The sequence below is a fragment of the Ctenopharyngodon idella genome, chromosome 24, assembly GCF_019924925.1.
Source record: "Ctenopharyngodon idella isolate HZGC_01 chromosome 24, HZGC01, whole genome shotgun sequence".
NCBI classification, from domain to species: Eukaryota; Metazoa; Chordata; class Actinopteri; order Cypriniformes; family Xenocyprididae; genus Ctenopharyngodon; species Ctenopharyngodon idella.
Window position 1 is genome coordinate 28,132,662 of NC_067243.1, and position 14,018 is coordinate 28,146,679.

Here is a 14,018-nt window from a genome sequence, read left to right on the forward strand (position 1 = left end):
TCAGAAACGGGCTGCTAGAGAAACACATCTGCCTTCTAAAAAAGCTTCTAAATGTTAATCACTTCCCATCTCCAGACCCGCCAGTTACATACTTCCCCCACACGCCTCTTTGTCTGCCTTTCCCGCTCATGAGGTGTCATGGCAGATCACAATCATGCCAATAAAGCACTTTAAATTGACAATTGTAATTCCGCAATGTCCTTACATAATATTGTGTACATTACATCAACTCTTTGATCTTCGAATATTTATACAAATTCTCTCATAGTTTTCATTTTCCAATCATTGCTTTCTCGAACATGTACATGCTTACACGATAAGAAACTTAAAACACTTTAGAACCTGTATGAATTCAGTCATGTTTGATAATCACTAAAGAATACATCTCGCAATAAAAACACTGCTTGTATGATAGTTATAAGATGAATAATTTTTAAATTGTATAAGCCATACAATAGGAGCAACACTACCTAGATCTGGAAATTACTCAAATCCCATACTTTTTCAGACTGTATTAATATCCTACCGGAGTATAGCTACCAAATAATAGCTGACAGTCATTTAAAACACTCTTTTTGAAAACGTGGGTGGCTCTTAAAAGAGCCGTTGGGTCCGTTCAATACAACGAAGAAATTTAACCCCCGAAGCCGTACAGGGTGCGTCCCTGTCGCTTCAGCGCGTACACAACATCCATGGCGGTCACGGTCTTTCTCTTGGCGTGCTCGGTGTAGGTGACGGCATCGCGGATCACATTCTCCAGAAACACCTTCAACACTCCGCGGGTCTCCTCGTAGATCAGACCGGAGATGCGCTTAACACCGCCACGACGAGCGAGACGACGGATGGCGGGTTTGGTGATTCCCTGGATGTTATCGCGCAAAACTTTACGGTGCCGCTTGGCGCCTCCTTTGCCGAGCCCTTTACCGCCTTTGCCTCTTCCAGACATTGTTGTTATTAACAAGGTTTATTCACAGCTGAACTTTTGGATGACAGCAGGATGTGCAAGAAGAGCTTTTACAATCGCTTACAGGACCTTGTTGAAACACATGAAGGCGGAGTTATTTACGCAACGTCATATGAGGCGCGTCGCTCCAGCAGACTGAAGGTTGCTTTCAAAGAAGCAATCAGCGTTTATCAAATATATTCCATCTCGAAAGAGTGAGTGGATGAATAAAAAAAATAAATGCAAATAATTTTGACATAGGAAATGAAACTGATTTCACATGTTATGTAAACAATACATTTTAGTAAAGTCAGTTCCCTTCATGGCTGTCTCTAAATGTTATTTTCACGGGGATAAGCAATACAACGTAATTCTTTACGCGTTCATTAGGGTCAGTATCACTATAAAGTGCCTTAGGTGTCCTCATCATAATCGCTCAGTCATCATGAATATAATGCAAAATAATGAAATTCTGAGGTTTTATTATAAATGGCCAAACATTTACACACATACATGTACATTGATAAATCTCTTGAAATGTTTTTTTTCTCATTTTATACCATTTTCTTTGATTAGATGTATGCGGTTTTGGCATGTCCCAGACACTGCTCAGCTAACTTCAGTGTAAAAAGTGAATAAATGACATAAAATTCAAAAACTTTTTGAATGTTCTTATTGTCCTCAACAAGTTATTTGATAAAACAAGAAATTTTGATCATTTATATTCTATTTTCATAGTAATATTAAGCATTTTGCACGTGTAAGTGTAAGTAAACGCCCCTTTAAGAAACCAACTGATGTTGTCAGTGACATCCCCTCCACCATTTGGTCTTTTTTCAATGGAGGTTAAACATCTGCTGTAAGTACACTGATTATCTACACTTATATTTCCTAATTTTCATCATATTGTGTTTGATTCATATTGGATTCATATTGTGTCCACCCTGCCATAGTGAAATATTAATATAAAAACTTTTAAGAAATTTAAAATATATATTTTAAACAGTACACAGTCAGCTTCAACAATGAATCACTTTGCTAACTGAAGGTACACCATGTGTCCATTAAATGCAAAATTTTGCCAAAAATGTCCACCCTGTCTTTGTCCACCCTGTCATCAAGCCTTCCATGACAGGGTGGACATGGTACTTGACAGGGTGGACATGTGCATAATTTTTGCCACATTCTGATAAATGTTTTCACTAGGGCTGTGTTAACGTGTTAATTTGGTGCGATTAATTATGGAAAAATGAACACATTGAAATTAACGCATTTAGTGCACCCTGTCCCGGTCCAGAGCTGTTCACCATCTTACATGGCATAGAGATGGAAGATGATGTAATACAACGACTCACTGTGTGATGTAGCCTGTTAGAATGTAGTTAGAATGTGCCTAAAATTCAAGATACGAGGATAAAAAATGCCCTGAATGGGTTTTTGTCTTATATTTATATCATATGACATAATTAAGCAATCACACGAGAAAAAGTGCTGTTTTCCTGAATATCTGCTCAATTTGCAAATGTGATATTTATTTTATACAACAGTAAAATAAATCGGTGATTTGTTATGAATGAAGCCACGGTTTTTAATGAATCAAGTGAGCAGTTTTAGTTTAATAGTTAGAGTATCATATATTGCTTAAGGGTTTCTTCTTGTTTCTGTTGTTTTCTCTGATATTCCTGTTTTATTCACCCATTAAAGTCTCTGTCCACCCTGTCATATTTTTGTCCACCCTGTCATTTTCATCTTTTATGAAAATTAGCAAATTATTTTAACAAGTTAGCAAAACCTTTTGTGTGATTTCTTTATAAAGAAAAGAGGGCCAGTTAATATTGTATGAAAGTTTGACCAGATATCTTTGTTGTTAGACGTTATTTAGAAAAGAAATTGCAAGTATTGCATATTTTATAGGGAAACAAATATTTTTCTGCAGTTTCATTATTATCAAAAGACTTTTCTGATCAACTAAAATGTATTGTTGAGAAAGGGACCAAGTATCTTACTGAAAATGTACATTTTAAAATCACTATGCAATGAAAATATATTTAAACTACTTTGATTTTGTCCATGGAAGGGTGGACATATTTTGTGGGTTGCTCGTACATTGTCTGCTTACAGTTAATTTACAAAAAGTGCTGGAGCTTGACCAACATGCATTTCTAACAGCCTAAGGTCTCCTTAATACAACAAATATGAAGTTAAATGGAAAATCTCAACTTTTTATTTTGGAAATTGTGAAGTCTCAAAGGCACTTTATAGTGATTTTGACCCATTAACTTTGCAATCCCATATAGTATTATATGCACCCAGAACTAAAAATCTAGTTGCAAAGTGTATTTACACTACAGGTGACACTGGGGACGGAGGATGATGCCATAAAGTTCAATTATGTTCAACGTTTTGTTTTACTGTTAATACGAAATATTACCATTCTGCCTTTGGAATCATTACACTTTTGAAAGGAAATTCTGCTTTGTTAGACACTGAGGTTAGATACACTCAGGGGATTCACATGTTACACAGGTAAGAGTTTAGGTGCGCTATCCGCGGATGCGGTGGGCCAGCTGAATGTCCTTGGGCATGATGGTGACTCTCTTGGCGTGGATGGCGCACAGGTTGGTGTCCTCAAAAAGACCGAACAAGTAAGCCTCGCTGGCCTCCTGCAGGGCCATGACAGCAGAGCTCTGGAAGCGCAGATCCGTTGAAATCCTGAGCGATTCCTCTCACCAGCCGCTGGAAGGGCGGTGGACTTCTGATAACGGCGGATCTCTCTGAGAGCCACAGTCCCGGGCCTGTGGCGATGGGGCTTCTTGACGCCTCCGGTGGCCAGAGCGTTCTTACTGGCGGCTTCCTCAGCTGCTTCCTCGGGGGATTTACGAGCGGTCTGTTTCGTCCTTGCCATTTTCCCAAATGCTCGGTGCTGTTTTCTGATACAGCCACATGCGAAAAATGCATAGGCTTTCGATCGAGGGAACCCGTGCGCCGCTAACTTCCGGGTTGGCGGCGCACTTCCGGGTCTTTATTAAAGAGCTGAGGCAAACGGGTAAAGTCATTACCCGTTTGCCTCAGCTCTTTAAACCCTACGGCTGCGTTGCGCTCATTGGGCAGTGCGTCGGCAGAAGCGCATGTGGCTATTGAGTCACAGCATGAGGTGGCCAATGACAGTGCGTTTCGTTCAAAGATCGTCTATAGAGTACCTCAGGGATGACGTGTTTTTGTAGGCCAACCCGGAAGTTAGCGGCGCACGGGTTCCCTCGATCGAAAGCCTATGCATTTTTCCCAAAGACTTTTGGAAAATCGCAAAAAATAAGCTCTGTGTTTAACAAAGGGTTATGACACCTACACGTTTTGTCTATTAAGATAATCCTTACAAGTTAACACAACATTTATACATTTTGAAGCCTAAATAAAGTTGTCAGATATAAAAAGCTAACAGTAGGCTATAAACGAACTACAGCACACCATGGTCGCGGATCAACGTCACCACCACCACCAAGCTTCCTCACACTTTATTTAAAAAACAACTTTATTTAAAAACATGCTCGCTGATTATGATCTGCGCTGTGTATGAATACTTATCCACTTTTTCCATGAGAAATGCTGTCCAAATGTCCTGTTTGTCATGATGACGTCTAAAGTCCCTGCCAAAGGAAGTAGTCCCTTTTAGCAATTTGTTAGCAACCGCCGTTTTTAAGACACAATAAAGGTTTAAAAAATCACAAGTGGGTTATAACTGGTGTGTTTTATGTCAGATCAAAACGTGGAAATATTTAGAGGCTTTGCTAACCACAGACCTTATTTCAGGCGATTTAGCAAAAACCCATTCAAAAAACCCATTGACTTCGGGGCGATGGAACCGGAAGGCCCAAAATGCTAACTTGCTTCCGGGTTTTGCCTACAAAAACACGTCATCCCTAAGGTACTCTATTCAGTGTAGTGATGGGAATTCGGGCTCATTTCAGTGAGCCAGATGACTTCGCTCAACTCATGCTCTTTAAGTCCCAAAACAGCTTTTTATATATTAGTAGCATAATTATTTATAATTCAGCAACGTTTAACAATGTTTTGATCTATGATTGGTATGTGTACACACGTCACTTAAGTTACTCAATGTAATACCTTATAATTTCCAGAATACCAAAAAATACAGATTTTTGAGCATTAGTAGTACTGAAGGTGTGAGAATAAGCCAACCTCCCAGTTTCTCTTGAAGCCAATACGGAAATGACTTAAACTGCAATTCATCGACTGGCCGCTAGGGACAGGCTCCAAAAGAGAGCAGAATCTCATGGAGTCTCATGTTAAAATGCCCAGCTTTACAGCAGGAAAAAAAACTTTTACTGCCTGGTACAAATTGTGGTTTTGGTCTATACAGCTAATTTTGCCCTTCGTGACAACTCTGAGGGGGGTGAATTTTTTTGATGAATTGGAACTCATCTGTTTAAATTATATTAAGCCTTAAAGTTCTGCCTAATTAAGGGTGTGGCCACTTGAGTGACAGGTGGATTGCGCTGCTGTCTGTGTGCCGTCACCTCAGCTAATTCCAGCCGCTGAACTTGCCATCTCTGCCGTTGTGCTTTTTCAGGATTGTTTCATACAATTACCAAATAATATGGCTTGCTGTGCTTATATAACAGGTACAGAAAGTTTACTGTTAAAAACTTATATTGTTTATTAGAATTCACACAAATTTTTTTGTTTACATACATCTGATATAACTGCCTAACTGAAATGTGAGTGCTTTCCCCTTTAATTGTGGTGATGACATCATGAGTCAATATAATTTCCTGTTCTGTCTCCTCCTCTTCCTCTTCGCTTTGTCAATGCACTGGAGAGGTGAGGTTATTTTGGACTCCTGATAATCTTTTCAATCTTTATTTTAATTAATGCTCTTATGTCTATATTTTCACTCTAATTCATGTGTATAATGTTATTTTACCTATCTTTGTGGTTATTTTTGTCATTTCTCCCTGTTTGAGTTATATTTTTGCATTTGGGCCTAAATGTGGAACAGAGAGCACATGGTGAAAAGTGTACATCATATGTTTTATAGAGCACGATAAGGGCGAGTCACTCATAGAGGCTGCTTTTCTGTTGTTTTCACATCAGGTATGTTTTCTGTTATATTATTTTCTTGTTTAATGTGATTTATTTTCTCTTCGCTTTGTTAATGCACTTGAGAGAGCATGATAAGGCTGAGTCACTCATAGAGGCTACTTTTCTGTTGTTTTCACATCAGGCCTATCAGAGGTATAAAAGATCAGTGAAATTGTCACTTGCTGTCCAGTTTTTCATAACACAACGCAGACAAAATGCAACGCAGAAAACAGGCCAGTTACACTTATGGTCGAGATGCACGTCTGTGCACATGTGCACACATGCAGAAGATAAACAGTACACACGTTGTTGGATTGTCTTGGCATTGGCTAAAAGTTTTGTCCGCCAGATTTACTACAATAGCAATGGCTGGAGAATATGCCTCTCATGACGTGGGCTCATTTGTTTTGTGAGAGTCTATACAATCATATACAGTTTTACAACATAAATGCTGCTCAGATTGCATAATTTCTCGAAGAACGAACATGGAGAGCAGATCATTCAGAAGAAATGTGATGTAAACAATGGACAATATATCAATATTTCATGGATTTAACGCTTTTGTGGACAAAAAGTGCTGTTGTTTGTAACGGCTACATTGCGCTGACCAATCGCAGCACAATCTCGCTACAACCAATCACGTTTTGCTTTACAATCGTGGGCGGTCACGTTACTTAGAAAGGAAGTAAAGGGTACAATGGTACAGATGTTTAAAATTTAGATTTCGTTAGACCATTATTGTGTGTTATGGAAGCAAACTATTATATTTTGTGCACCATTTAAAAATGTCAGAGAAACAGTGTATTTTTTTAATGTATTGTTATGGGAACAACGGTATATTGGATATATGCATTATGGAAGCATATTCAAGATAGAAAGGAAAACCTCAATAATTAGCTATTAACTTAACTAACTGGATTTAACCTTGTGATAAACATGCGAGTTTGCAAAATAGATGAAACTGTCACACAACAACAGCCAACAGCATTTCCCAGTTTATCAAACAGTGACGGATATGAGCAGCAAACCAGCTATTTAACAGGCCCTTAAGTAATATTTTAAACATTAAAGTCCCTGTGTAACGAATCGTCACTCAGGCTGGGATCCATTTGCATGCTTTTATTGAATAAGAGCGTGGTCGTACAGGCAGGGTCAAACAGGAGCAGACAGGTACAAAAGGGACAGGCAGAATCGAGGTCAGGAAACAGGCAGTGGTACGGGACAGGCAGATATCACTCACAGATCAGAACACAAGGCAGAGGTCAAAGGCAGGCAGCAGAGAGTCGTGGACGGGTAACAAACAGGATCAGCAACAGGTAATCAGACAGGATAATAACCCTCAGAAATGTTCACCAAGGCAAAACAAGACTTTGCAATGAACTATGGTACAATGGAGTCCTTTATAGTCTGGGTAATGAGTAACAGCTGTGGCTGTAATCAGTCCAAGGCACGGGCTTGTTGGAAATGTAGTGTGTATGCGAGTGTGTGTGTCAGTATTCGGGAGACGGCTCCCTCCGATGGCCAGAGGAGGGAACCACGGAGCTCGTCTCTGTGACACCCTGTAAAGCCATATTAAAGTATGTGTTCTGAGTTTGTCACGCCACAGAAAAATATGTTATTAACCACCCAGCCAAATTTGAATGATTTAAAAAAATCGATATATATATATATATATATATATATATATATATATATATATATATCGTAACTTTTATGTGTTTGTGTGTATATGATTGAGCTATTAACACAATGCGAGTATCTATCTAATCTATCATTTCAGTTAGATCGTTTTAATAAAATATTTGACATTAACGGTTTTAAACTTTAAAAAGCTCCAAATGGAGCAATGCCTACGAAGATAAATTTGCTCTGCCCACTTCCGGCCTCAGGCTGTTAGTCTAGCGCTGTCGTCCTCTGACTGTCATGATGTATGGTTCTGCAGTTCTGCAGTTAGTCCTATCTCACGCTGCGAGTCGGGAGAATGAAGGCCGGGATGGGAAAGACTCAGTCCGGCCCCATTTCATTGTTTGTCGGTGGGACGGGAGGATGAAGGCCGAGGCGGACTTCAACATTGCATTTTCGCACCCCTAAACATGATGTGGAACAAAACCAACTGTGACTCTGGGCGGTCCTTGGCCAAATGAAAGCTGCTATGGAGTCCAAACTTTTGTCGTCAGTCTGAAGTTCTGGCAACACGAGACTACATCCCTATAGGCTTAAGCTATGCAGACTGTTCCCGGAAACCGAAATTATAGTTCTCCTCCCGAGTCTTTGGGTCTATGGGGCTGTCACGGAATGAACGAATGACTCAGATCTGAAGACTCTAGGGGTGAACTAATACTTTCTCTTGCTGCTTCCCAATTAGCATACTATACATCCTAAATAGTATTTGAAATTAGAATTAGTGTGTCCGAAATCGTAGTTTGTTGAAAAGAGCATTCCAAAGATACCCGAATGGTCTACTTTTTCCGAAGTGCAGATCCATGCACACTAATGGCTAATATTGCCCACAACCCATTGCATGTTGGATGAGGATTCGATTAGAACTACAAACACAAATAAAAAGTGTTAAAACTACAAATGTGCTAGTCTGACGATTAAGGAGAGGGGTTTGAGTGATTAATAATCAGTATCTAACCTAACAAAGATATTTGTCCAATTTTATCCATATTATATTTCATCTGCAACAGCATTGTGAACTTTTGTAAAGATATGTTTGGTCATTAACTTTTAAATGCATCATTAAGCTATGCAAATTGCAAACACATGATGAGAGTTCTCCTCATGAAAACCTCATGACTAGCAGATCAGCGTGCTACATTTCTGAAGCAGATAACCAAATCTAATGTATAGTTTGAGGAATAAAGAGAGAGGGCCTTAATATGGTAGATACCATAATTAATTACTGTAACTCACCCTTCATATGAAAATGACAAAATGTCAGCTAGAGAATAGATTCAGTCGTATGGAACAGTGACAATTTACTGTAACATTTACTGCAAACTGTTTCACCACAAGAACGCATGGCTGCTGTCTTCATCACAACATTTAATAACACACTGGATAGATAATATTACAAACACTATCAATTTTAGTCAATCACGCAAGTTAGGTAATTTAAGAGTATTTCTAATTTGTCAACTAGCAAGTATTACTGCAACATCTCCTGTTATCTTTGGGGTCTATTTGACCCCATGCAATGTTTAACGCCTCTAAACATATGATTGACATCATTTTTTTTATTTTTTTTTGCTTCATATTTAATGACTTTTCCTCATTTAATGGGGAAAACTGGGTAAACATACATTTTTCACGATGATATGTTTTCAGTGTCCTGTACACATTTTGTAGCATTGGTGATCTTTGGGGTCAATTTGACCCCAGGCTCATTTATCTGTATAAAACATATTAGAAATATAACAATTTTTACACATATTTGTTTTAGATACTGAGGTCATTATGAAATGCAATTTCATAATCTTCAAACTTTTAGGGCTCTAACCTATCATAACCATACCTGTAGTATTGCGAGAAACACTGTCATCAGTCGTGGGGAATCATAATACTCACAAGAACTTGAGGAGAACCCCAATTTTGAGGCATCCTCCTCAGATGGGAAATAAGACTCTTAGTGTTGAATCCCCTGTTGTCTCTCAACCACAAGGAGGTATATTACCTTTAAAAAATGGCAATTTATTATGGCCCTGCTCCCCACGTGAATGATAGGGTAAAGCCATGGCCAAAAGTTTTGGCAGTTCTCTGCAGTGGGTCGTTGTCTCAGAAACCCTAATTAAATGAACTGCTTGTTAAATTTTGTGTTTTGCAAAGTTAGCTGCTTCAGTTGTTGTGGTGTAGATTCACATAGTTTCTAAATTATTGTGCAGAGTGATCAGATGCATTTTACATACTGTATTTGCAAAACGCTTCATTGGCCAAAAAAAAAAAAAAAGGACCTGTTTTTGTCCCCGGTAAAAAGTGACCAGCTAGCATAAGAATCACATCAGCACATGGGAAAGTGCGAACAAGTTCTAGTCAGTAGGAAGAAGAGCTTCTAATCATTGTATTCTTGTGTCATCAATGGTTACCTCTAAAGAAAGACATGCAGCCATCATCACTTTGCAGCAATTTCTTTGCATGTGAGGCCATTTTGATGCAAAGAATAGTGCACCTGAAAGACACATTTACTGGATCATCAAGAACTTCAAGATGAGAAATTCAACTGCAATGAAGAAGGCTTCAGAACTGACCCCAGAATTGACCCCAGTGGGGAAAAAATGTTGCTAGATTTGAGGGTAACAGGAGTTTGTTAAACATTTGAAGCCTACAGACAGTCCTCAAGATCTTATTCCTCAACGCATGTTTTTAAAGAGGTTTTTAATGTTATTGGCCCAAGCAGGGGTGCCGCTAAGGGGTAGAAAGTTAGGACGATTCTAAGGGCCCACGCACTTTTGGGGCCACCAGAGATCCGTTTTATTAGTAGTTACAGTACTAGTAATAATGTAATAGAAATTATAAATGTAAAATCTACCAAAGAGTTACAAATAGAAATCGGAGCTTTATTTGCGGTAATGTTAGCGCTAGTTGAGTGGCCAAGCACTACCTGACAGTCAATTCAATGTTCAATAGGTTACGTTTTTCACCACTGAAAATGAAAATAATGTAATCTCGGTCCAGATGGATCTTTAATTTGTAGCCAATTGCCAGCATTCTCTTGTTGTCTAACTATGTTAGCAGACTTTAGCTAACTACAACCGTGCATTCTAGCTAGCGAATAACTAGTTCACTAATGACGTCTACGTCCACCTCATACACAGATGCAACCTCGCCCTCACCCACTCTTCCCCAGGAAGTTCCCACAACTCTTCTCCCAGATGAAGAAGGAAGTAATCAGTATGTCACTGAGATTTTGCCTGTGAAAACCAGACTAAAGCATCAAATCTAAATTATTATGAGATAAAGAACATCGCAGTTTGATATCAAGCATTCATTTTTACTATGATTTCAAACTCTGGCATGATCTTACTCAGTCAATATTAAAGATATCAATGTTATATTTTCACAGAATGTTCTTTACATTATGTAGAATGATTTTATGTAGAAAACCGTAAAAAAAAAAAAAGTTTTCACAGGCAAGGTCACAATTATCTACAGTATATGAAGCTAAAGGTTTTTGGGTTAGGGTTCATAATGTAGAACACTTTTAACATTGTATACTGTATGTGCATAGGTTGCTAGCGAGCACAATACAGCTGTTAAGCTAATTGTCACATTTAGCTGAATCTAGTTTTCTTAGAAGATCATGATTGAGAAATTTTGGATACTGCTGGAAATGCTGGTATTACAAAGGTATTCTATTTATTATTTTAGGATTTTTTTTGTTTGCCCCAGTGAACCATTTCTATTAATATAACTGATTAAGTAGTCAGACTCTTTCAGCAGAATGGTGTGGTACAGAAACTCTATGTCCAAGTAGAACAGGTTCTGAATGAATTTATATTTTTTGGATATTCTAGAGCCAGGATGTTACTCAAGCCAGTCTGTCAGAGAGGACACAGAAAGTGATTTAAAAACAGCAGATGAGGCTCAGGACAGTATCAGTAGTAGCACGGATGAGGAGGAGGAAGCAGTGAGGAGCTTACAGTACAAGGAACAGAGTAATGTTAAGATGGACACTTTAGATACTGAGCCACATGACCTGCTGTCAGCTGACCCAGGTTTGTGGCCTACAAAATTAAGTGACAAAGACAGAACAACTATCGTTAGTAAATTGGCACAAAGAGAAATGTCTAATGATTCACAGGGAAAGCCATTTCCAGACTACTTGAAATACAGTAAGGCAGCAAATGGTAGAGAAAAGATGAAAAGGGATTGGTTAATTTATAGTGAGAGTGCAGATGCACTGTTTTGCATCCCATGTGTTCTTTTCTCTCATGGGCAGAAAAGACCTTCTTATAGTCCTCTGAATAGTGAACAGGGGTACAAGATGTGTGATGTTAAGTGGCATCGTATGTATGATTAAAAAATCCCAAACCATGAAAATAACAGGGCTCACAGGGACTGCTATATAAATGGAAAAACCTGCAGTGTTCTATAAGATCTGCAAGTGGCATAGACATTCAGATGCAGAGAGAGTTACAGTCTGAAATTGAGAGAAACAAAGCTCTCTTGCAGAGGCTCCTTGCTGTGACTGCACTTGGCGTCAAGGAATTCACCATTCAGAGGTAAAACTAAAGACTTAGTGATGTCCATAATGGCAATTTCTTAGGCACTCTACAGCTTTTGTCCCTTTATGATCCACTGTTGAAAGACCACTTAGAGAAAGTCAAGGCATCCAAAAAAGAATGCAGGTTAACCCATTATTTGAGCCAAGACATCCAAAACGAGTTCACTGAATTGTGTGGCAAAAGAGTACAGAAAACAATCTTGAAGGAAAGGGATGATGCCATATATTATGGGATAATTTGTGACTCTACGCCTGACATTTCCCACACTGAGCAGAATGTTTTGCTCATGCGATATGTGCATTATAATAAAAATGTGGATGAATGGGAGATTACTGAAAGATTCCTTGAATTCAAGGATTTCTACAAGAAAACAGGAAGGGAAATAGCAGGGATGATAGTGTGCTTATGGATCGAGGGATATACATCAGTGATTGCAGGGGGCAAGGGTATGATAACGGGGCAAATATGTCAGGGAAGATCAAGGGAGTCCAGGCCCAAATAATACAAAAAAATAATCTTGCCACATTTTCACCTTGTGCCTCCCATACATTGAATCTTGTGGGTGTGCATGCTGCAGGGTCAGGCCCTGAAGTGTCAACATTTTTTGGCTACATCAATCGCCTGTACAGTTTTGTAAGTGCCAGTCCACAGCGATGGGCTATATACAAAGACACAATAGGCTGCTCTGTACACAGCTTATCTGACACTCGCTGGAGTGCTCGAATTGATGCTGTCAAGCCTGTGGCATACTGAGCACATGCAGTCTTTCAAATGAGGCCAGGGCGGAAGCTTTTGGGCTCAGAAAGTACTTTACCTCATTTGATGCTATTGTGCTTTTGACCATTTGGGTAAAAGTTTTGCAGTGCATTGATGACAGGAGTAAATTTCTCCAGTCAGGGAAAATATCCCTTGAGGCTGAGGCAGCTAATGTAAGGGATCTTAAAAATGAGATGCAAAATCTCAGGGATAGTCGGGATGCTCTTCTCTCAGAGGCATCCTTGATTGCCAGTCAGATGGGGGTGCCATCTAAATTTAATAAGGAGCTGGGTCATGAGAGGAAGAGAAAGAGATTATCTGACGTGATTTGGACACGCACTTCCAAACAACTGCAGGTATTGTAGAGGAATTTGCTGCCATATTAAAACTGGGGCAGTTGCATGACAGTGATATTGCAACTGTGTGTCAACCACTCATATTAGTAAGTATACTAGGGATCTCACACCTCAGTTTGTGGCTGAAATCATGCATCTCAATTCAATATTTTCAGCCACTTTCCCCTCTGATTGTTCTCCTCTTGCTCTCCTTAATGCAATTCATAAAATGCAACTCCAGAGCATTTTTGGAGAGGTGTGCATTGCCCTGAGGATATTTTGCACTCTTCCCGTCACTGTTGCCAGTGGAGAGAGAGTATTTAGTAAGCTTAAATTGATAAAGAGTTACTCAAGATCAACCATGTCTCAGGAGAGGTTGAACAACCTTGCCATACTGTCCATTGAAAGCCAGTTGGCTTTAAGACTGGATTTTAAGGATTTGATTGAGGATTTTGCCAGCAAGAATGCCAGGCGTTTAGCTTTTGGCATTTAAGTCACTGGAAGGTTAAACAGAAGACCATTTTCTAATTTATGTTTTGTCTAATTTATTGTTAAAATTCACTGTTGCAGTCAGTGTATTGCATTTTGCACTCTGTATATACGTTTATGTTGAATATTTTTTATTGTGGATTTTGCCACCAAGGAGTTTGACTTTTGGCA

At 39.1% G+C, this 14,018-nt stretch overlaps 1 protein-coding gene across 2 annotated transcripts in view; it reads left to right on the forward strand.

The window, feature by feature from the left end:
- Window positions 1-5,727: 5,727 nt before the first annotated feature.
- LOC127506883 (histone H2B) overlaps window positions 5,728-14,018 on the forward strand; it is a 49,289-nt gene continuing 40,998 nt past the window's right edge. For both annotated transcript variants that reach the window (XM_051883722.1, XM_051883724.1), the window contains exons 1-2: window positions 5,728-5,782; window positions 6,000-6,055. The gene's annotated coding sequence lies outside the window, so the exon portion shown is untranslated. The remainder of the gene's footprint in view (window positions 5,783-5,999; window positions 6,056-14,018) is intronic.